The sequence below is a fragment of the Nymphalis io genome, chromosome 12 (genome assembly GCF_905147045.1).
Source record: "Nymphalis io chromosome 12, ilAglIoxx1.1, whole genome shotgun sequence".
NCBI lineage: Eukaryota > Metazoa > Arthropoda > Insecta > Lepidoptera > Nymphalidae > Nymphalis > Nymphalis io.
Window position 1 is genome coordinate 5145534 of NC_065899.1, and position 25433 is coordinate 5170966.

The 25433-nt window shown below is 30.5% G+C and overlaps 1 protein-coding gene across 1 annotated transcript in view; it reads left to right on the forward strand.

The window, feature by feature from the left end:
• The first annotated feature begins 1020 nt into the window (after positions 1-1020).
• Positions 1021-25433, forward strand: part of LOC126772307 (uncharacterized) — a 45290-nt gene continuing 20877 nt past the window's right edge. The window contains exon 1 of the mRNA XM_050492604.1: positions 1021-1140. The gene's annotated coding sequence lies outside the window, so the exon portion shown is untranslated. The remainder of the gene's footprint in view (positions 1141-25433) is intronic.

The window sequence follows — 25433 nt, forward strand, 5'->3', positions numbered from 1 at the left end:
TTGTTCACACACCCTTTCAATCGAAACATATAGCAACAATAACAATTATTGCTATTAGGCGGTAGAATATGTGATTAGTAGGTGGTACCTACCTAGACGGGTTTGCACAAAGCTTTATCACGTAAATCAAATAAAGTTTTTGATGAATGTAGCTAAAGCCAAAAAAATGTATTTTAAAAATTATGTAATTATGTTTGTATGTACATACAGATCTAGGATTACTTGGGGAATGATTATACTTGATGACATAAAGAGTAGTAAGCGTCTCTTGATATATTCGGCCCCATTATAAATTTAAGCGACACAAAGCTCTTACCCGCAGGGCAATTTTCATATTTAAAATTTAAATAAATTTAGCATTTACGTGCTTAGAAGCAAATATTTGATGTTGTAAATTGTGTTATATGTGTTGTATACAAATTTAAACGTATTTTGCTGTTGTGGATAAGGTTTTTTTTTAATTTCCGGAAATAAATATTCAAGTTATAACACTAAACATTGCGATTTAAAATTGAATCTTAATTTAGTCTTAATTTTAGGAAGGTATGTTGACCTTTTTTTAAAAAAAATGTTTTCAATAGTGGGAATAAAATAAGGATTAAAATTGGGATTATATATATATATATATATATATATATATATATATATATATATATATAACAAATGTAAATGTAAGGTAAAGATGTGGCTTAATTAGCTAACATATTTCACGTTTACTTTCTAAAATGAACTTCAGCTCATGAAGACATGCCAAGTTTTTTTGATTATTTTATTCAATATTTACAAAAAAGCATTCTGATATTGCCTTCAGTATTGACATGCTTAACTGAAACGTAGTATACAGTATGCTATGAATAATGCTTGAACAATGATAAAAAATGAGGGGCCTCAAGTTAAGGATGTTCCGGGATTACAGATACGGCGTGATAAATCGGTCTTGTCTCAGGAGAGGGAATAACAGAAAGTGGAGTAATAGCCGGCGGGGCACGGTGGCCGACGAACGAGTCAGTCTGTTACTGACATTAGCCGACAAAGCTTGTGCGGAGGCTCACGCGGTAAAAACAATAATCTTGTTAAGGTTTTCGTGGAACGTGATGCTTCAACTCTCATTAGCCTTGTAACTTTATCCAGATTTAATTGGTAAGTCTTTAGATTATGTTTATTTTACTTTATCTTAAATAAAAAAACAACCTAATTAAGCATAATTTGGTTTGTTTTCGATAAATATAAATTTTTAAATTAAATTCATATTTTTAAATGGTAATAATTTTTTATTTTCTTTATTAAATAATGTGATGAAAAAACTTTACAAATAAAAATTTGACTCAAAATATTTATTATCAACATATATATTTTGCTGTATGTACTATAATTATTCACATACATATATTTATATATAAAAGCACTTATACAAACATTTGCATTTTACACATATGTTTTCAAGCAACAAAATTATTACAGAACTAAGCCCAATATAAACGTTACTTTATAAAGCTTCATAACTTCATACGGGGATTACAAGCAGGACTCGTAATATTGTACGTGTCTCGCGGCGAACCGCGGTGTAGGTCCGCATTACAATTTATTTGGAAATGTTAGGTTTCTACGTGCGCACTATATACAAATTTATCAACTCTAGTCTGGACAGGTATTTTATTATCATGCTTGTGCATATATTATGAGATGTTATCTTATACGTGAGTTTGATTCTTTGCTATATACGCTAAGATTTCTTTTAAAGACATATTAGTAATACATTTTAGGAAAAGCTTTCGAAAATATTTTAAGCTTGTACCAGAAATATTTAAAAAAATATAATTTACATATTCTATTATAAAATAATGAATATTAAATGAATATATTTCATTTTATAAACTAATACCAATTAGGTCTACCAAGATTGGTGATGATATTATATTGCAACATTCCAAAATTATGAAAGGGGCATTCCCATATTAGTTATGCTTATTAGCTTTAGAAGGGAATAGTAAATATCTTAATTTTGTTACCTCAAAATATCAATTTTACATACATTTAAGTAAGCAACAATATAAGAAATAAAACATCATGACGTAATAAAAGTGTTTTGTTTAAAAAACATCAAAAAATTGTTCGTCCAAATATTTTCTTTGCCACTTTTACATTTTCAATACAATGGTGAATTATCTATCGATGTGAATCGGTTGCAATAAATATATAACATTCATCGCAATACAATATTTGGATACTTTGCTTATACAATCTAGTGTCAAACCCACCCAACAGGAAGAATATTTGCTAGTAAATGTAGAGTAATGAATATGATAAATCGATTACATATTTATTCTCAATAAGAATTCTCCTTTGCCACTCATTTACCTGGATTTTTGTTTGGACTTTATTCTAATTTTAAACGACAATTTTTGCTTTGGGATCAAGACTAATTACCGTTTCGAAGATCGATATGTAATTTAAATAAATCTAGCGTCAATTCAAACTTTAGTACTTTGGAATCATAGAAAATCGAAAGAAAATTCGAGAATATTGAATAGAGATAGTGAAAAGATACGCCAATAATATTTTGATAAGATAATCAGCCAAAGTATTATGAATCTAATATCATTTGAATTACAGGAGGACTCGATTTGGTAATATTATTTTATCCATAATAATTTACTTGTCTATATTTAATTGTATTAAAAGATATTTTGGTCATATGTTCTATAAAACTTAACTTAGTATTTTAATAAAAATAATTACAATATGAACATATTCCTATTATCTTTCACAACTGTAGTCTGAAAAACAATAAGAAAAGCTTAATTTGTCTCAGTCTGACACATTCGTATATTAAGAAATAAATATAACATATTTAATGTTTTTCCTTTGCTTGTAACGTAAAAACGATTTTAAAACGCTCAGCGATCATTTCATTTTAAGCTGTCCACTTTGGGCCCAATATACTCTGTATCGAGAGGAGAGTGGGCATTCGCCTTTATTGGCTTCAACCTCTTAGAATATTGGATGTTATACCAGCTATTACAATTATTTAAATAGAATTTGTGCTTACTTCCTTCCTTTATAATAATAAATACAATTAAATTAACTATGTAATTGTAAGCTTCTGCAGAAATAAAGCTTTAAATATTTAGAGCTTCGAGCCATAAAAGTGCTTACAAAATTATGGATCAAAATCATTTCCTTATTATGCGACTATAGAATGTTAAAATAACGCTTTTTTATATTGCGGGTGTATACCATAAAATAATTTAATTGTATAGAAAGCTAAGATATGGCTTTAATAACGCATGTGTTGAGTATCTTGAATAGTATTTACGGCTTTCGCAAGTGCATACCGCTCGTTGAAAAATAGGATAGACTTAGAAAAACTTAAGGCTAATACTGGTTATATCTCATTAATCATTGGAATTGTAGACTTTTTAATGAATTATGTTACTACTCTTGCTTGTATTGGCTTCGGTCATTCGCCTTTCATTCCGGAATATGACAATGAAAAGTATATTTTTTATACCTATTGTGTTGATACTCGAATACTCAGGTATTTTCAACCAAGTATAGATATTTTCTATCTTACACATCTGTGAAATTTTATGATAGATAAGTTTCTAAGGTATGATCGTTAGGCTTTTAGCGGAATTTATAAATTAAGAAAAAAAATGATACTTGATTTAGCTTGAATTCTAAATTTAAATTAACTTTTTATATACATATTTAAATGTTACATTATTCGTAGAATGTATTTAATTTTTTTATTTTCTTTTAAATTACGGTATAATCTAGTTGAGAGGAAGTTTCATTTTAAAAATGTTTTAACTCAGTGTCCGCAAAAGTTCAAACTCATGCTAAAATGTATGATAAAATTTATTTACTCTGTAAGTCCAGCTTCACAAAAGCTAGAAACTTATAATTTTTTAAAGTATACAATTAATTTCTTTGCTACAAATCATATTAATAAAACAAAGAGGTAAGTTTTGTTTGTTTTGTCTGATTCACGCTAGACTACTCTTTCTTAAAATGTATCTTTCATATTATGATATGTATGTGTATATATAGATAGTATATGTATATGTGACATATATATGGAGATTGAGAATTCTCTCATTGGTCTGAAGGGGCTGGCTTACACATATGCACAAAAAAAAAAGAAAGAGGAAAAAGTAAACGAAATTTAGAACGTTTTTTTTCTGTAAGGACAGGAATTTGATATGAATCGTTCCAATTCCTAATAAAAAAATGACAGCGTTTTTTTGTAAAATTATTAGGCTTTACAATTTAATCGGTACTCTCAAAGATATTAGTATAAAAACGCATAATATGTATTAGTTCGGCGAGATCGCATGGCCTGATACAGATTGAAATGAAATTTATACATATGGACAGGTTATAGATTGATGATACATATACACTTTGTTTTTCTCTTGTTCGATTTCGGTCATAGCAGCTAAAGAGAGACTGCCTATCTGTGTGGGACATATTATAGCATACAAGTGCACTCTCTATTTCCTCTCTCTCATAATTCAATGAACAGGTGTAAGACTTCGGGCTTTTACGACAGAAATACCTAATGATTTAAAGACCCAACCCGGGCTTAGAACTCAGGACTTCGGGCTTATAGCCAGCTACTAAATTAACAAGGCAGTCAATAGACATAGACTATATAATATGTTTATAAATGACATATTAGTTTTAAAATTACCCAAAAAAAACATTTACACTTAACAATTAGCAGTAGTTTTGGCGGAACCCGTACAAGATTTGAATAAACACATGATAAAAAATGTATCGTTAAGATTATTTTATTATTATATTCTAGTGATCGGCGTGGAGGGACGTAGTTTCCTTCCGTGAGTCTGTCATGTACAAATAAAAATTTAAGTACATAAACGGTCAATAATAAATAATAAAAGGTCAAGTAAAATTCTGGTGCAAGATTTAATGACCTACATACTAATAACAGCTGAAGTTAAACAAAAGCTTGTAAAAACATGCGGGGCGTACTGTAAAATGAGTTAGCACAGATTGGCAGATAATTTAATTTTAATTGGCAGATTATTTAATTTAAATGTTTAAAGGTACTACAATCTGTGAATGATACTTTCGATTTAATCATATTATTTATAACAGTGTAATTGTGAATTTTAAATAAAATAAAATCATGTATTCTACTTTCATTCAGTTGTCAATATATGTCGGCGCCTAAAAAGTTTTAAATCACGTATGTAATGAAATCGGAGAAAGCTTTCTGTATATGACCTTAAAGCATGGCATTAAAAAACATTTTATATAGTTTGCTAAAATTATTTATTGTGTCATTTATTGCGTATATTGTCAAAATTATTTCGTTAGACAAATTGTATGATAACTTGCATTTTAAAACCTGTGTAATTATATTTTTAAGATTAAGGGGTTTGAAAATATTTACTAGTGGAATAGTGTAATACCTACTCGTATCTGGATAGTCTAGTCAAAAACATTGTGTGATTTATTGGTACACATATTTAAGCTGTATATTACATGTAATGCAACAAATATTCGTGATTCAGTGCTTTGAATAAAAGCATACAACTTTTTAATAGAAATATATTTAGTTACTTCTGTTGTCAATTTTTCGCTCCATTTTACACAGCTATCATACAATCAGCTCTCGCTTGTAAAACTTTCATTGTACAATTGCGGAGCAAATAAAAGTTCCTTTTAGCTTGTTGTATAGGCTAGTTGCTGCATTGCAGGTCATATAAAAATTAGGTCACAACCGTTTTGGGTTTGTCAAGTCACCCATAAATAATGTTTTTTTTAGAAATTATGTTTAAATAATATGATTTTAATGAGAATCTACCTCATAAAGAATTGATAAATTTCATTGTGAATTTCCTTAATATTCAATAATATAGTTAATTATTCAATCGCCTAGTTTAATTATTTCATTAATTCAATGCAAACTTTGCCGTTACAACTACTGTCATGTGCCTTTATATGCATATATCTATGTGTGTTGTGTTAACTGTCACAATTATAATCGATCATAATGAAATATGTAACAAGATAATATGTGCTAATACTATTAATGTTGTATGACATTAGTATGTTATTATTAATCTTATATTACATTATTATGTTATGTACATAAGATTCTCATATTGGAAAAGTTGAGTAACATTATTATTATTATCTACAGTGTTGTTATGACGTTAAAATCAACAATTTGTCGTAAAAGAAATTCGGCGGTATGTTTGGACACAGATTTGAAAGGAAAAAGTTTCCTTATAATATAGTACAAAAAGCATGACAACTTTCGTCAAAGTTAAAAAAATATCTTAATTATATAATACAAATAAATCAACTTTACAAAGTGATAGGTTTATTTAGCTTTTGATATATAGCATTTAAAAAATATATTTTCAATAAGAATTAGAATTTGGCAATTAAATTAAGATTACTTATTTATTTTAGTTTCCCTACCTCAATAAATCATATTACAGACCAATTAAGCTGGTCTACCGTGTTATGGCAAAGTGGCATAATTACATTAGAAATAATCGAATGGCCTGCCGGTGAAGAGGGTTTATGGCGGACTGGGCAGGTAATATGCTATTTCCAGGTCCTTCAAACGCGTATGTATAAGTCATTTTATTCTCTAAGTGACGTATTAATCTAGTAATAATTATTGTTTATTATAATAAATGCTTTCTTATGTACTTCCCATAGTATTTTTATGTCATTTTTAGTATTACTATAAGATCAAATTGGTGGGAGCCATATATAACAAATGTTTTTATATTAGTAAATGTAATGATAATTTGTGTCTGATTATTTATAATTAAAACAATAATATCGTAAATAAGGAGACGATATTATGTAAGAAAATATATTGTAGGGCAAAGTGAAGATGTCCAAAGTGTTAGTAATTTTCGGCCAACATAAATAACTTTAATTATGTATACAAATGTAAATTACACAAGCAAGGCAACGACTCAATGTGCATTTTGCAATCAAACGTTATAATTAAAACAGGAGATTGATCGTGATAGTTCCAATACTCCTATTTCCTATCGTCGATTTTCCATTTCATAAATAGTAATATTCGAATCGCGTATCTGCTCTATTATAATAAAGACCATTTTCGCTTAACGTTTTTCGGCAGTGCACTTTGCTGTATTATATATTCTGAGGGGAAAATAATAAAGTGAGTCAAAGTTTTGAGCCACAAGTTAAGAGAATTCAGAATTTTATTTTCATTTTGTTTTCATTCATTGTGTTAATTAAAATGAAATAATGATTTTTCCTTTTTTATTTTTGTCGCAATATAAAAATTCACTTTATTATTGTAAATATTTACAGCAATATTTTCCACGTAAAAAATCATTATTATTTAAATATATTGATCTTAAGTTTAACCTTACACTCGCCAGATGAGTAATGTTATAGTAGTATTTGTTCGCTTCGAGTAATGTTTAAAGTTAAACTGCAAACAGTTAAACAGCCATAAAAGTGGTTTGTCTGGTTCCGATCTGGATGGTGAAGAAAAATATATATTTTTGTTCATTGAACGCAGTGAAGGGTACAAAGTTTACAGCGTTACGTGCAACCGATTATAATTATTATTTCTGTAACTAAATATAAACTAAAATGTCTCGATGCACCATTTAATATGTGATATACTTACTGCTAATGAAATCAAACTAAAAGCTTGCTATTATTATTTGTATTATATAGTCTTTAATAGAGTGTACCTAATTAATCTATATTGTTTTAACATAAGATTTAAATTAATTGATGGACCAGATGTAAGTATTAGTGCAAAATTGCATTTAAAAATGTCTACTTTACAGAAAAACATATGAATTGAATATTCCCTTATGTTTTATGACGAGATTAGATTATCTTAACATTATTGTATCTATCTTTAGTGTGGTAACTTACTAGTAATATAAAAAAGGATTAAATTAAAAAAAAACTCTAACATACGGCTTTACGTAGTTTTAAATTTATACTAATCTTTAGTAAAATGCCAACGAATTTCATGTTACTAAACTAAAAAAACATAACGTCTTTATTATGTTTGTATACAATAAAATATATTCTACATTTATACAGGAATAGGATTTATTGAAGTACAAGTGTAAATATTTGAAATGGAAATTACGTCATTTAGGCGTTCACTTCAGCCGTACTTGACTTGAATTTTCAACAACCGAAGCTTCACCTTTTCTTGTATTTAAATAGTTTAAAAAAGCAATCATCAGATGGCTCGGTTCAATAATCGGAGTAATCGAATTTTGTAAACCTTTTTAGATCTTTTTTATTTCTGATCTAAATGTTATTAGAGACTATATACGATAGACAACCTTAAAAATAAAATATACTACAACATTTTTAACGAATTTAAGCGATTAATCTTTAAAATAAAACTAAACTTAGACTAGGTAAAGTAAAGTTAAGACTAATTGTAAGTAAAGTTAAACAATAATAATACAAATTTCGGAATTTACAACTAATTTAATGTTACAACACTGATTGCATTTCGATGTTACCAAGAAGCCTCTAATTAATTTGTAAAGGTTCTGCGGTACACCATTAAAAACTTTAACATAAATCAAAATAATTCCCAGCTAATGTAATGATCAATAAAACAGACAATAAAGTAGTAGAACTTTACCAAACACGCGAAAGCATAATTCTGCGACGCAGTAAATAATTTATCTAATTTAAATATCTCATTCTGTTCGTTCGTAAGCGAATTACCGTTTTAAGTATCATTACATTAATATTATATGTTCTATTAATAATAAAATACTTGAAATTATTCTATACTCTTAACTAAAGACAAATAGTATGGTAAAATGTAAATGTAACATAATACAAACAAATTAAATCCATTATTCTTTCTTGTTGTACTTATAAATAGCTTATGTATTGGTAATGTCGTACAGATATTCAAAAAAAGTTTGTCCTCTCAAGATTTACAATCTTGTAAAGTGTATAGTCGCTTTAACTTTTCTTATGTCCGACTTAAAAGCATCAAGTTTAGTTGTTGTTTTGTTGTCGTGCTACGTAGTTTTTGTTCCAGTCCCGTTGACTTAGTTCGTGAAGTTTAATGATAGCTTAACTGTATTGAAACGAAATAGAGCAACCTATTTAAAAATTTACAAGGAAATGGAGATGAGTCAGGACAAGAAATAAGAAGATAATTTTATTTATTTATGTTTTGGTCATAAGTTAGTCATATTTATTGACAGAGGTGAAATGGAAGATTAAATTATAGGATTAACTTTTACGGCTTGCTTACTTGGTTTTTTAATGCACAGAGCTACATTGATTTTGTCTGCAATGCATTTTTTTTTATTTGCCTTGTTACCAACAATAATACAAATTATATCTCATCGATTGTAGAAAAATTAAAAAATTCTTCTTACTAAGACCGAAGTTGTATAGAATTGAACATATAATTTCATTTTTTTTAAGAGAATCATATTTTCACTCGAAAGATTATTAATTTCAGATTGAAAGCTTTTGGATTTAACCTTTTGAAAACCTCTCATGTTTCTTCCGTAAGTATCAGCTTTCTCTCACGTACTACAGATTACCATGAAATAGAGCAAGTAATCATTACGATGCTAATCAAGTACAAAACAATGTTCAATGTCGGGAAACAAAAGGTATCGCGTTCGTGGATTTGTTGCATAATTTATAACTGTTCCTGAGATAAATTATGAAATGCCGTACTGTCTCGATGGAATCATTGAGATATAAACAATGGAATTCGAAATACGTTATGAAGTTTTATAGATAACAAATACAACGTTACTAATGTTATTGCTTCGTTAATGTTTATTTGTTACAGAGAAATGAAGCGCAAATGTAGTTTCAGTAGTGGGGCTTTATGCAGGGCTGTCTGACTTGGTACGAATCGCTCATCAGTTATATTATATAATAATTTGAATTTCTGTGTTTTTGGTTAGAGGGGTAGGTGAGTCAGTGAAAGATACAGAGAAAATAGCACAATTTAGTTGATGTGTTACTTTGGTCTTGTGTGTTATTGGAAAACTATTCTATTCGCTGTGAATATTGAAAGTGTTGAATCCGTGACCTAATAAGTATGCCATAGTCAGTCTAGGATCCAGTCAACAGTGAACACCATTGGAAAACAGGTGCTTGGCACTTCGAAGGGAGGCCGCATCATCGACAAGGAGACGTGGTGGTAGAACGACTCAGTACAGAAGGCAGTTCGAGAGACACAGTCAGAAAGACACAGCTTAAAAAGTGGCAAGAGACAAAATCTCCTGAAGACCGGGATGCGTATAAAATGGTTAAATGTGCCAACAAATGAGCAGTTGCCAAAGCCCGATACCAGACGTTGTCACCTCTTTATGAAACTCTTGAGACAAACGAAGGCCAAAAGACTATCTTCCGTTTGGCAATAACTCGGGAGAAAGTGACACAAGACATTACAAAATGTCTTTGTGTCAAGGATTCAAATGGCACTTTGGTTTGCGACGCAGTTAGCACACAACACGGTAATGTCTCTCCTCCAGAACTGCTTTCTAAACGGACTTCTCGGACTTATTGAACCGGTAACACCTGACGAGGTACTCAAATGTCTTCGTACAATGAAGAATCGAAAAGCCGTAGGCTTTGATGATTTGCCGATTGAAAATTGGAAAGCGATGGGTTCTCATTGTGTAAACCTATTTATTGAACTTTTTAACCGAATACTTACTAGCCGGAAGATGCCCAACTCTTGGAGATTGAGTATCATTACTCCAGTATATAAAGGCAAAGGTAGTGTACAAGACTGCGAAAGCTACCGCGGTATTAAGGTTATGTGCCACACCATGAAACTCTTCGAACGCGTAATCGATTCAAGGATCCGACAGGAATGTACTGTCTCGGAATGTCAATATGGGTTTCGCCCTGGCTGTGGAACCATAGACTCCATCTTTGCCCTAAGAATACTGGCCGAGGCCCACAGGGAAAAGAAGAAGCCGCTGTACATGGCGTATCTAGACCTGCAGAAGGCATTTGACTGTTGAAGATGAAGAACTTGCCACAAATCTATATTGACATCATCCGAGACATGTACCATAATTCGGAATCAATAGTAAGGACCGCCGTTGGCAACACACACCCTTTCCCGATCACAGTTGGTGTCCACCAAGGCTCGGCTCTGAGTCCTTTTCTGTTCAGTGTAGTGCTTGACGTTGTCACAGCGAAAGCCCATAAGCCATCTCCCTGGCTCATGATGTATGCTGATGACATTTCACTGGTAGATAAGGACAAACAGATATTACAACAAAAAGTGAACCAGTAGAGAGGTGTTCTTTCTGATGCTAAATGTTGCGAAGACCGAATATATGACCTGTGGCAGTACGGACGCTGAACCCATAAAGATAGGCGGAGAATCCGTTATCAAGACGGAAAAGTTTAAATACCTCGGGTCCGTACTGCACGAGTCTGGTACAATCGACCACGACGTCAAAGCTCGAATAAACGTAGCCTGGGCCAAATGGCGGGAAGTCACCGGAGTAATCTGTGATTGCAGGATACCGGTGAAATTAAAGGGCCTTGTGTACAAGTGCATCATCCGACCAGTCTTATTGTACGGCAGCAAGATGTGGCCAGCTTTTGCGAGACACGTTCAGCAACTTCACATCGCGGAAATGAAGATGCTGCGGTGGATGTGTGGCATTACGTGACTAGATCGCATTCGTTGGCGTTTGCGATGTACCGGATAAGTTTCAGAAAAGCCATCTGCGTTGGTTTGACCACATTAGTCACAGACCACCAGACTATGTCGGGAACTGATGCCTGGACTTTGTTGTCGAAGGCCCTAGATCCCGTGACAGGCCCAAGAAGCGCTGGCTCGATGTTGTGATATGAGAGAGCACGATCTCACTAAGGACGCTTTAGATCGGGCAAAGTGGAGGCAGGAAAACGGACCCTGGCATTACTAGGCCGGGAAAACGTTAGGCAGAAGAAGAAGAAAAGGTGTAAACTAAGCTCTGTATAATGTTTTGTTCTACCTAAATAATATCTCTATATATCTGATGGCACTTCTTGCAACTAATAATTCATTTAATAGTAGCCTCAAAAGGCTTAATTGGAACGTAGAGGCCTTAAATCAACGATACCTCATATGCGTTAAACATAATTTAAAATATAATTATATTGGTTGTGCTAAAATTATATTTTTAATTATTTTTAAATTTGAAAGCTCTTTCGCTGCGTTAATTGAATTTTCAATATGGTTTTAATGCACGCGCCGCATCCAGTCAGGTTGACCCAACTTCTTTAGGTCATATAATAACTATGACCTTATATTTTATACACATGTATATTAATTTATGTGCTTTAATTTTATTTACAAAATCAAATCAACCAACTATTATATAATTCTACAATAATAATAGCCTATTAATATAATACTGATGTGCAAGAGCCCTCTTAAGAAGGATTTACAGAGTTTTCTACCACGCTATTCAAAACATAATTAGAACATGTCTCGTTGGTCTAGTAGCTTGATAGCGTAAGGCTGCAGATGCGGAGGTCCTGGGTTCAATTCCCAGGTCGGGCCAATAAAAATAAATACTGGTGGTAGAGCTTTGTGCAAGCTCGTCTGGGTAGGTACCACCCATTCATCAGATATTCTACGCAAAACAGCAGTACTTGGAATTGTTGTGTTCCGGTTTGAAGGGTGAGTGAGCCAGTGTAATTACAGGCACAAGGGACATAACATTTTAGTTCCCAAGATTGGTGGCGCATTGGCGAAGTAAGCAATGGTTAACATTTCTTACAATGCCAATGTTTATAGGCGTTGGTGACCACTTACCATTAGGTGGTCCATATGCTCGTCCGCTTATTCTATAAAAAATAAATAAAAAGTTATTGGGTTTTTCTGTCAGAAAATTCTCAGTAGCAGCCAGGAGTCTGGAAGTTGGAAGTGTGTACACTCCCGTGCCTCAGAAAGCACGTAATGCCGTTGGTCCAGCGCCTGAACTCTTTCCGGTCGTGTCGGATAGCCGTCCCATCGGATTATGAGAGTTAGGGAATAGAGATTGCACCTGTGTTTGCGCACATACTTGTGCACTATAATATCTTCTGCGTAGTTGGCTAATCTCTCTTGAGAGTGGCCGAAATCGGTCTGGAGGACATTATTATTATTATAAGATACAAATAGTCGTAAGTACTTGTAACATATATTCAGTAATGTTGCATCTTTATTCGCAATTAAATTTAATGTATACAATATTTTAAATTATATTTAGTTTAACGTGCATTGATCTTAAATATTATATAATATTTTTTTATGAATCAAATTGTATTGTGTATTGTAAATTATTTAATTTAACACTTCGTAAAAATAAAATACTATAAAACGTTCAACAAAAGACAACAATACAACATCTATTAAGAGTCTAGAGTGGAAAGTATTTAGAAGATATTAAAATATATTGAAGGAATTGTTTTTGTACGTGAGTTGTATTCTTCAATTTAATTCAATCGAAAAATTATTTCCTTTGTTACTTTCTACATTCATTTTAAGTAATTTTAGCTTATATAAGAGGACATTCATTTCTTTATCGTATAACACCGCTAATATTCATAGGTGGCGGTTACCATCAGGTCATTTTTCAGTCTGTTTCTTATTAAAGAAAAAAAAAATTAATCGATAGTTTTAATTTGTAACCAATTTTTTGTCAATTAACGCAATTGTAATGTAAGTAATAATAAAAATTTAAGTACTTTTTTATTGATTTAAAAAAAAAGAAAATACAACTAATTTATTATTATCTGGACTGAAGTCAATGAGTTGAGGCCTATGATTAACCAAACTTTATAATATTTTGGACGCATAAGTGAAGGAACATATAGTTCACCACAAACAAAACTTAAATAAGACACGGCTTTGAAAGTCTGTGTTTATAGAAATAACCATTCAATCATCATCGTCAATAACATACATTTTTAGTTCCTATATCCAAATTCAAGGACTGTGTAAATAAAATTGCAACCAAAACGTTTACTTAAAACTATATAAACTATTAGAAGCAACGGTGAAAAACGGTATATACCAATAAATGTGAGTAAGCAAATAAAAATATATAAATAGATTTACGTTTTTTGTAACAGTAAATGCTTAAGATTGAAATTTTGTAGATTATGGTGAATTTAAAATGTATAATATGTAAATCGAAAGCCTCTAAATATTTCAAGTTAAAAGATAATAAGAAGCTTGATATAAAGCTCATTATAGATTTTATATTTAAAATTATATAAGTCTATAAGCTGAGATTCTCATCTAATTAAACTCAAGCCAAGATATGTCAAAGTATGTGCTACATTAACAGGAAAGTTTCCTCGTTTCAAAATACTTTACTTAATTAAAATTTAATACGTAAACTTTGATATGTTGCATGAGAGCAAAAAAATAATTAAACTTTGTAGTTATTACAGGATATTATATAGTTTTAATGACAACGTATTTACGATTTTTTTCTTACATTTATTATTAAATTTTAATAATAGTTTTGTTGCATCAAAATAATATTGGTCTTGCGTCCTCAACCACAGTTGGTGGCAAACTTTTTGAAATAAACTTTGCTGTAAGTTGTCAAAAAGTTTGATACAATAGTTGATGAATAAGTGTCTTATTAAAAATATTTTTAAGCATATGTATTAATGCAGTCGAATATAAAATTGTTAGACCGATTGCTTTCCCGGCGAAGGCTGTTTAAACTCTACAAAAGCTCTACAAAAAATATTCTCTATACACAACACACTCTAATGAGTGTGTTGTATAATTATCTTTTAATATTAGTTATTAAAAACTGAAAAAAAATGAACGACAAATTTGTTTCAATTGATTTGTCCCATAGTAAATAATATGAAACGTTCATTCTCATACATATTCCCACGAGTAATAATCAATTATTTCAATAAGTATGTGCAAATCATACCATTTTCGATATTAAAATTATCGGATAATTAAGATGAAAGCAATTGTTGCGATATAATATTGATTAGAAAGATACTGATAATGTTGCGGCTTTTGTATTGTAGCAATAAAAATGTTGAATTAAAACATTAAATAATTCTTTTTTTTTTTTTTTATAGAATAGGAAGGCGGACGAGCATATGGGCCACCTGATGGTAAGTGGTCACCAACGCTCTTAGACATTGGCATTGTAAGAAATGTCAACCATCGCTTACATATCCAATGCGCCACCAACCTTGGGAACTAAGATTTTATGTCCCTTGTGCCTGTAATTACACTGGCTCACTCACCCTTCAAACCGGAACACAACAATATCAAGTATTGCTGTTTTGCGGTAGAATATCTGATGAGTGGGTGGTACCTACCCAGACGAGCTTGCACAAAGCCCTACCACCAGTAATTATACCACGGATAGTTTATTTACTTTTAAATTGAAATTTGTCATAAAATAAATCATAAAAGATAAACCGTCAGTTAATAAAATGACATCAAATAAAAAGCATCATATATATATTATTCATGTTATATCTAAAATGAAAATTTTGAACACTGCAGCCAGTATTAAGGACTAACGACTCTGCATTAGATATTATTCTGTTTCTATACACTTAACCTCTTAAATTTACTTGGTGGCAGGCCTTTATGCAAGCCCGTCTGGGTAGATACCACTTACTCATAAGATATTCTACCGCCAAATGGCAATACGGTCAGTATTGTATTTTTGGTTACTGACAGTGTCACGGTCTATATATGTATATGTTGTCGGTGAACACTAATCATCAGGTGTCCCAATAAATTTTATAAAATTTGTCTGCCAACTGCTTGTCTGCCAATCAATTTTATAAAAAAAAAAACAGGATCAACAGCTTTACATACTTTCTGAGGCATGGGAGCTCGAACAGTGGCATTTTTTACCAGACTGCTACTGGGAATTCCTTGGCGGAAGAGCTTAACAACTTTTATTGGCCTGTTCCAAGATTGGAACCCAGGACTGTAAAATCCATATTTAATCAAAAAAAAAAAAAACACCGTTAAAAGTGGAATGAATAAATAGAAGTCTTTGAGGGTGGTCCCGTATTAATTAAAAGAGCTCTTAAATTGTTTCTATAAATAAAGCTATCTTTAATTAAAAAACTATAAGTACGTGTATTTACTTCTAAGGAATTAAAACAAATTTAAGAAAATAAACAAAGTCTAAAAGACTTAAAAAAGATAACAAGAAGTGACATTTAACAAAACGTTGAATAAAGTTTAAATTGATATGACTTTTACACAATGTTAGGTCGAAGATATTTTTTTTCACAAATATTTTATTTCATCCCAAATCACTTTTATATGAACTCTAGTTGAGACCAGCATGCGTTATATATAATTATATATGATAATTGCTTCGTTTTATTTTTCAATTCTTTATATGTATAGAAAACGTCTATCACCTTTGTATAATACAATTTAATATTTTTCGTATGATTTCTCCGAAGATCCTTAGTTAGTTTTTATTTTTATTTTCATTCGTAATGCTCTAAAAGTTTTGCAACGAAAATAATGCAAAACATTGTTTGTTGAGTTCTGATTCCCGTAAGCGTAAATACGTCACCCACGTTCTTTATGTGAATATATAAATATAAGAAACGCAACAGTTTATTTTACTATTCTCTCGTATGTCTGAAATTCCCATTTTGTGTATTAACTCAAGATAATGGTATTTTTAAGGCTGAGAACCGAACTAGTTACCCAATTTTTTATTACAATTTATTATATTAACTTATTTTATTTTATTTTTTATTTTAATACATAATTGAATTGGTGTTTTTTATTGTCATTTTAACTGTATGGCAAAATGATATTTTTTTTGGATTACCATCACCATTAAGTACAATATTACTTGAAGATCTATCGCGCTAAATCGCGATATATTCGAAATTGTGACGAAATAAGATGTGTAAAAAATATGTCAATCCAGTGAAACCATTCTGTAATATTTTTTTAGATAGTATTGTATTTTCTTCAAATTAAAAAGCAATACAAAAAATGTGACTTGATGTATAAATATTATGTATATTTCCCAAGACGAGATCCGAGAAACATTTTTCAAAGACCGAGTTTCGTTTACTTCTTACATTACGCTAAGTGCAGATCGCTAGAGTAATTGAATAACATGTTTAAGTTTCGTACAAGTGAAATATAAGAATATTTTTAAAAGGAAATATTTGAGAATAATAATATCTACATTAAGCAGATAAAATAACTTTGAAATTGGCAAAGTTGCTTTACTTTTATAAAAACATTTCGTTTATAAAAGATTTGTTTTCATTTTGTCTGAACTTTGTTTTTTATTGTCATATAAGTATTAAAAACAAACACTGTCACAAAGCGAAATAAGACAGTTAACAGTTTTCAATTCATTTAATTCATTCTCACTACCACATAAGTACAAGTCTGGGTCCTGAAAATGCTTATCGAAATAAAAAAATTAATGTGTACATTTTTTTCAAGACTAGCGGTGTAATTTCTTAACAATTATATCACTAGTAATATAATATAAGTTTTATAAAACTTGTTCGCCTTCACAAATTATAATCATATTAAATAGCATTGCATTGTTGGTGCTAATAACATATTTTTGATCTTCGAATTTTATGTGGTTTTAACGTTGCTAAATATAAATTTAATTAGGTAGTACTGATTAAGTAAATAATTCTGACAATTCTTTACTCCGTGAAACGGTAGCCGCCCTTGCGGAAAATTGTCCCCTCTTAAGAAGATGGGAGTGAGTACACATGTAGAAGAATTTCATCGGAAACTCAGTATTCTGTGCTTAATTTCTGGGTTATCTCTGTTCAATTTACAAAGATAACCTTAAAAAGCTGTTTCGAAAATAAGCATATACTAGTATAATATTCTATTGATTTTCTTCATCGCTCAAGCTCGAACTTAAGTTGGAAGCGGATATAGACACTTTATATTTACATGTAAAGAAGTCAGTTAATTATGAAACTGGGTGAAATGAATCTCTGAGAGACTATTAGAACTAATGTTAATGGTAATGCCCAGTGTCCATTATGACGGTAATGAAAGGACTCAGGTGGGACTCACTTTGTTTTTAGTGTGGAAAATTGACGCACTCATTCATTATTTTATATCTATTCATTAATTTAATTGATACTGTGATAAGCTATACAAATATTGATGTTAACTCAACATCAGTTGGATACTTTAATTATTTAAAACAGATTATATAATAACGTAAAAATAATCAGGTATGCATTATACCCAATAGATATAGCAAATAATGGAAGCTGTAAGGAATATATTCTGTCTTAAATTCCTTATAGGGCCTTCATATTTACACATATTTTCAATCGCAGTTTCACCTGAACAATTTTTTTGATAATTTTTCACAGTTTTTTGTTAATAGAAAGTTTTAAGTTAGTACATTGTCTCTTAGACAGCAACCAAACAAAAATATCCGCGACACAAGCAGAACTAAACTCTAAAATGCTTATTATTTTTTTTATTTGCCATTAATCTAATAAGAAATAAAAACTACATTCCGAATAATGAATTAATTTAACCCCTTTCAGATTTTAGGAATTAAAAGAGAAATTAATTATCAGGGAAGGCTAATGAACATAATACATGCTTTTTAATATGGACTAACCTGACGCCACAAAGCGTGCAAAAGTAATTAGTACTATCATTAATTAATGAAAGCAAGTTAATGTAATTACATTTTAACTTGCGTCTTATAATTATTGTAATATTTAATAAAAAAAATTATAGTATGGCGTAGGTAGGCGGACGAGCATATGGGCCACTTGATGGTAAGTGGTCACTAACGCCAATGCGTCACCGACTTTGGGATCTAAGATGCTATGTCCCTTGCGCCGATGATTATACTGGCTCACTCACCCTTCAAACCGGAACACAACAATACCAAGTATTGCTGCTTTGCGGTAGAATATCTGATAAGTAGGTGGTACCTACCCAAACGAGCTAGCACAGAGCCCTACCACCAGTAAATAATTTTCTTTGTATAATAAATTATAATTGTCTTTACACTAAATATATTCGATTCCTTTTGTATTATTCTCTCAAGTAATAAAATTTTTAGAGATAAATGTTCGTTAGGATGAATTTTAAAATCCTTATTACCTTTGATAGATTTAAAAATAAAGCTTTAAATATTTACTACAAAACATTAATCTATTTTAAGTGACATTACTTCACTTAATATGCCCTACGGCGCGGTAGAAGTCTTGTACCGTAAATGAAACGTTTTCATATGCAGAACTTGGCACCAAAACAGCGCATACTTCATTAAAACTTGCTTAGCTAAAACACTCACTTTAACCTGTAATTCCTCTTGAACAACTTCATTAGAGCCGGTCTTTTCAATGCAACAAGGATACCGACGAACTCGCCTTGGCACTTATAAAGTTATTAAATTGCGTACAAATTATCCTGGATGCCTGTTATGGGCAACGGGAACAATTTGTTGGTCTAGTATTACGTTAGAAACTACAGCGAACTAGTTCCTGATATCTTGTAATTCATGTAAATTACAAGATTATGCAATGAATTGCTGTTTTAAAAATAGGGATCTGGATAGAAGTCTTTTAGGAAGGTTTACATGTACTCTTATTACTACTGCTAATCAGAAGGGTGAGTACCAAGTGTCATTATTTTTTTTATAGAATAGGAAGGCGGACGAGCATATGGGCCACCTGATGGTAAGTGGTCACCAAACGCCATTAGACATTGGCATTGTATAAAATGTCAACCATTGCTTACATAGCCAATGCGCCACCAACCTTGGGAACTAAGATGTTATATCCCTTGTGCCTGTAATTACATTGGCTTTCTCACACAAACAACAACACAAACCGGAACACAACAATACCAAGTTTTACGGTAGAATATCTGAAGAGTGGGTGGTACCTACCCAGAGGAGCTTGCAGAAAGCTCTACCACCAGTAAAATGCGATCATAAATATTAGCGCAATGTTATATTGACGCGATTCTGGAACTTTATTTTATGTTAAGCTTACATCAATTTTTGTATTATACCAATTTATTTATTAATAAAAGTAATACACGTTTGTGTTTCATTCCAGCTTATATGGCGTAGCGTAGTATGTACATAAAATATAAATTTACATGCATAACATTATCTTTTGAATAACAACAGCAATGATAAAGCAGTTGAATGATAACAATAAAATGTAATTTATACAAAAACTGAAAGTGTAATCCTGAAGTGTCACAGGAATGGCGAATGGCAATAATATATTCAGATACTTTAACTTGTATACAATAGGAGATTTGTGTCGAAAACAATTTTTATAGGATGTATTTTATTAATATATAATATAAGTGCAGTATTGTAAATTAATTTGATTTTAATGCTATTTATCAGCAATATTTGTACTCAGCTTGGTGATGTTTTTGTAACTTCATTTAAGCGTCTCATTAAGCGTTGAAGATGTAATATTCTCTTAATCGTCCAGTTTACGTCTCACATCTTCATTTTATTCTACAAAGCTTTTGTATCTAAGCAATTTCCAGAAGCTCCTTAGAGTATAAGAGTATATTTTATTCAGATAAGAGAAATTTCTAGATATTTGATCATTTTATTTATAAACAAAGTAATATTGTTGTAATATTATTAATTATTACATATTCATATTATGTATTTATTTAATATTTATTCAAATTAAAAAAAGGCCTTCATCAAACTCTTTCGTAACTGTTTTGAAAATTTAATGTTTCTGGGGACGTAATAAAGTATATTTCTACTATGTCTTGTACTTTAAAACGTAATACATTGTTCAAATCCGATTCTCCATATTGTTGGGTTGTATTTTTGAAACAGACAACGAATTGTCTTGATTATTTGCATATATTAGAAAGTCTATGAAAAATGACATGATGAATGGTACAGTTTTTTCTCCAAAAGCACTAATGCGAAGCCGCGTAACTAGTAGTGTAAAAAAGATTGCCAAAATAACTCTAAAAATGTCTCTCAATTATTAGCTACACATAATTATGTTTTCTTTGTGATTGTCGTATTTATCTTTAGTAATAATACTATAGCTATTAACTTAACCGTACCCTCGCTTGCAACCCACACATATTTCCCAAAGGCGACTTTTATGTCATAAAAGGAATAAAATGTCTAAATAATAAAGAGGATAAGTTTTACCCGTTTTCAAAGTAAAATAATTTATTAAAAATAATCGTTGTTGAGGGTATTCACCAAGTGAAGTTTTTTTAAATTCAGTCGAGACTTTTAAAAAAACATTTCCATTATTTCCAGTCGTAAGATTAATTACTCTATTTAAGAATGTAAAATATCAAAAGTATTTAAATAAAAAAAAAAACCTTTTGAAATAATATTTTTAATTCTCTAAATCTTTGCTTATGTTTTACGTCTTAGTTCGTTAAAAAGCAAACCAGAGTCTACGAACTTTCAGTCGATTCAGTTGATTTTATTAAGTTGTAGGTTCAGTTATTAATAACATTCACATTAGACTTGATCATGAAAACATGAAGGACTGGCGCAATAATAGCAAATCTATTAGTCTAAGTATACATAATACATGACATAATTTTTATTGTTATATGTATAAGTTAAATTGATTATAATAATATAATAATAATAATATCCTGGGAAATTTTTTACACACGGCCATCTGATCCCAAATTTAGCTTGTACAAAGCTTGTGCTATGGAAACCAGACAACTGATATACTACATATACTACTTTTCTTTTGTAAATACATACTTATATTGATAATTACACCCAGACTCAGGACAAACAGACATGTTCATGCACACAAATGTCTGTCCTGGGGGGGAATCGTGAAATTTAAAAATGAAATAGTAATTCTTCTAGAAACACTGCCTCGTTAGTCTAGTGGCTATATGTAAGGCGGCAGACTCGGAGGTCCTGTGTTCAATGCCCAGGTTAGGCCAATAAAAAGTTATTGGGTTGTCCTGTCAGAAAATTCTCAGTAGCAGCCCAGAGTCTGGAAGTTGGAAGTGTGTACACTCCCGAGCCTCGGAAAGCACGTTAAGCCGTTAGTCCTGCAGTCTCTTCGCAAACTCTTTCCGGTCGTGTCGCATTGCCGTCCAATCGGATTATAGGAGCTAGGGAATAGTAAGTGAACCAGCGTTTGCGCACACACTTGTGCATTATATTATCTTTTGCGCAGTTCTCCAGGCCGAAATCGGTCTGGAGGACCTTATAGTAATTATTTATTCTAAGCAAAAGCTTTATTTTTCAAATGTGAAAACAAAAACATGTATTTTAAGTATTATTTTTGTACTTTTATATATCAATTACTTGGTAGTTGATGAGAGAAAGGTGATAAAACAATACATATATATCTACTAAAATATATATTGTACACCTTTAAAATGGACCAATATGAATGTAAAATTTTTGTATGAAAATGAATAAATAAATAATAGTCTTTATATTATACTGTCTACTTGAAAAGCAAAGCGGGGTATTCATCTCAACGATAATAAAAACTGCTTGCCTCAGGATATGAAGAGTTACGATAACTATTAGGCTGACTACACATTAAATATTCTTTTCACTCAAAGATATGACAGTATCACTATTTCATTTCTAAAAGTAAATTATATTGAGCATTGATCTTTAAATTTTTTAATATTTCTTCAAGAGTATATATTTATGTTTTAAAGAACACGATTATTCTCATAAATAAAAAATAAAATCAAATAAAAATAAAACGTTTACAAATCATTCTGTTTCTAAGTCTGATGATTTCAATCTCATAAAAACTTGTTTGATGTTAGGTAAATAATATTTGTATCGGAATATATCTTACAAATTATCGAACAAGATCCGTTGTAGATATATCCTAATACCTCCCTCGTTCAGATCGCCCTCGATAAAAGTAATCGACGACTGGAGTCCCGACGTCGCTCTAAATCGCTCGCGGCTGCAATTTATATCACAACTCTACCATGAGATTGTATTCACAATAAGCAAAGATTTTATACAGTTTATATATTTTGTACCTAAATAAAATGTTAAGAGTACTATAAAAATAATTCTTAGGAAAAACAAATTAAAACAGCGCTAATATTTATTTACTTGGCAAAGATTTTCTATGTTTCGATTTAATATTGCCCTTATTTTGTTTTAAAAGCAATATAAATTAGTTAATTTCAAATAATTGTTTACTTATTATCATTTACTTTATAACACAAAATAAATATAAATAGATAAAATTGAGAAAGACTACCGCGTGGAACGGTTGTAAGAATGTTAGCAGCGGTTTAACTATTTTTAATAATAATAATTTTAGTTAGGTTTAACTTTTGATATGATAAAAGATAATCTAGACATTTTTTTCTATTAAATGTCACAAACGTAAACGGATTCAATAGAAATTTGGTGAATAAATCATGTTTCATCTTGTAAAGGCTTATAGATGTTTTAAATCGAGAAATGAGGTCACAAACAAAAGTTGTAAAAACGCTTCTGTATGCTTAAAAACATAGGTGTAATAAAGTTATTTCTGTGAGCACTATTACATACATATTGTACAATATGATTGTTTTAATCAAAAAGGAACTTATTAGATTAATAAATTGGTTGATATAATATTAACGATTATACTATTTACTAATTTTATTAATGAAATAATTTCATCGCAAGGTGTAAATTTCAGTTCTTTGTTTTACTGCAGCCTTATTAATTATGAACACGATAGATTCAAAGTTGTAAACTTCAAAAACCTTGACATTATAAGATTTAATTTACTTGAACTTATGAAGGGTAGTTATTTATGCAAGTTATGAAGGAGTGATTATCCAAACTATTTTAATTAAAATACTGTAAAAATTTATACTTTTATATACATATAATGGTATAATATAATGTAGATAATAATTTACATACATTAAAAAAATATATACATTTAACTATTGAAATATTTTTTTAACTTTTAGCTTAACACAGACAAAGAAAAAATACACAAATACTTTTTTTATTTGAATCTTTTTTGTGAATATTTAAGAAACCATTAATGTAACGTGATAATGAAATTGTAATTTTTAATTAGTAAATTTTCAACCTTAAATATATATTAACACAATCGTAAACAATTTAAATAGTTTAAAAGTCACATAAGCTTTTACGATTCCAATTCTAAACTACATTATAATTAAATTTTATAATATCAATGAATTTTCAGACGAAATTTGAATTTCAAAGCAAACAATACAATTCCATAGTTATAAATTGCGGAATTGTGACAATGCAGTAACGCAGAACAGTTAATTGGACTGTTCGTGTTGCATTTGAGCTCTTGAATCAGTGCCATCAGCATATGCACTATCGTTAATACTAATAATTTCATAAACAAATATTTAATGTACACATTCAGTTTAAATTGGAGTATTAACTTTAAAAGATATTACTAGATAGTAAGCTGATTTAATATTTATTTATATATAGAAAATTGAGTTAAAGAGGGAGAAAATCTCTTATCAGTCATCCAGGAAGTACTATAGTCCCTATATCCCTAAGTCCCTATTTAAAACGCAACTCTTAATTGAGGAAATTTTATCCCGCATATTCTTTTAAAAAAAAATATATTTAGTAAAACACTATTTGTTAAATAAAGTCTCTTCTTTTAGTATTAGTACGAGATTTCCCCCATCTGCTTACCGTACCGTAACCGTAACAGCCTGTGAATGTCCCACTGCTGGGCTAAAGGCCTCCTCTCCTCTTTTTGAGGAGAAGGTTTGGAGCTTATTCCACCACGCTGCTCCAATGCGGGTTGGTAGAATTCACATGTGGCAGAACTTCAGTGAAATTAGACACATGCAGGTTTCCTCACGATGTTTTCCTTCACCGTAAAGCACGAGATGAATTATAATCACAAATTAAGCACATGAAAATTCAGTGGTGCTTGCCCGGGTTTGAACCCACGATCATCGGTTAAGATTCACGCGTTCTTACCACAGGGCCATCTCGGCCCTGCTTACCAGTTGAAAATATTTTTTTCTTAAGTTTTACAATTAAATCAATATGTCATGATAGGTTGCTCAATAAAATATGGTCATGACTATGTTCATGATTATTCTTTTAATTTAATTAATTATTCCTTTTCTAATTGCATTTCAAATTTTAACAATTTGTACTCATCAGCTTACCGATTGATTTTTATATCAAAGTAAAAATATTATGTTCAGTGAAATTATAAATATTATATATATATATATATATAATTTATATTATAATTAATAAATTATAATTAAGTTTATCAATGTTTAAGTTAAGTTATCATTTAATTTTGTTAGTTGTCCAAAATAAACAATATATATATTTTTGCAAATAGTGTATGTGTTTGCGTTTTGCGAAAAAACTGTTTTTTTCATATTTAGGTCAACGAGA